Below are 708 nucleotides of genomic sequence, written 5' to 3'. Positions count from 1 at the left end.
TTGAGTGTGTTTATTCAGTAGTGAGCTCACTGTTTATTCGTGCCCACACAAATTAAGATAAAACTATTTGGATTGAAAATGTAACTGCAGTTTAGAAATGAGCCACTAGATCAGGGGTGTCAAACTCAAGGCCCGGGGGCCAAATCCGGCACGCCACTTCATTTTATGTGGCCCACAAGAGCTTGCAAAGAATATAATCAGTTTATTATAAGGTTATGTGCCGCTTTACAGGAGCACGTTGCCCATAAACTACATGTCCCACAATGCATCTCATTTTGTGAGATGCCACTGAAGAGACTTGCAATTACTTGCAATGATTTGCCCCAGACTTCTGCTTTCAGTCGTAGTTTATATTTATATAGTCTTAAAGTTACCACAGGCCCTTTGAGTGCAACCATAATTCTAATGTGGCCCGCGATGAAATTGAGTTTGACACCGCTGCACTAGATGTTATCAATAATGTCAGTTATGTTATATCAGAGAAAGACTTTCCAACGTGATATTACTTAACCCATTATTCTTCTTGCCCATGAACATTTGACTACCAAAAAACCATCTTCGGCAGAAATGTGTAACCAACATTCTTTTATCAGTTTTCTTGAGAAGTGAAACTGGTGAAAGATCACGTCCATGGAAACACACAGAATTGGGTTTTCTGCATATTCTTGGCGAGGTTAACATTTCTCTTCAGGTATTTACTTTTCTCCC

This window comes from Notothenia coriiceps, unplaced genomic scaffold (genome assembly GCF_000735185.1).
Source record: "Notothenia coriiceps isolate Sejong01 unplaced genomic scaffold, NC01 NC01_scaffold00011334, whole genome shotgun sequence".
In the NCBI taxonomy this organism is placed as follows: domain Eukaryota; kingdom Metazoa; phylum Chordata; class Actinopteri; order Perciformes; family Nototheniidae; genus Notothenia; species Notothenia coriiceps.
This window is presented reverse-complemented; position numbering follows the sequence as displayed.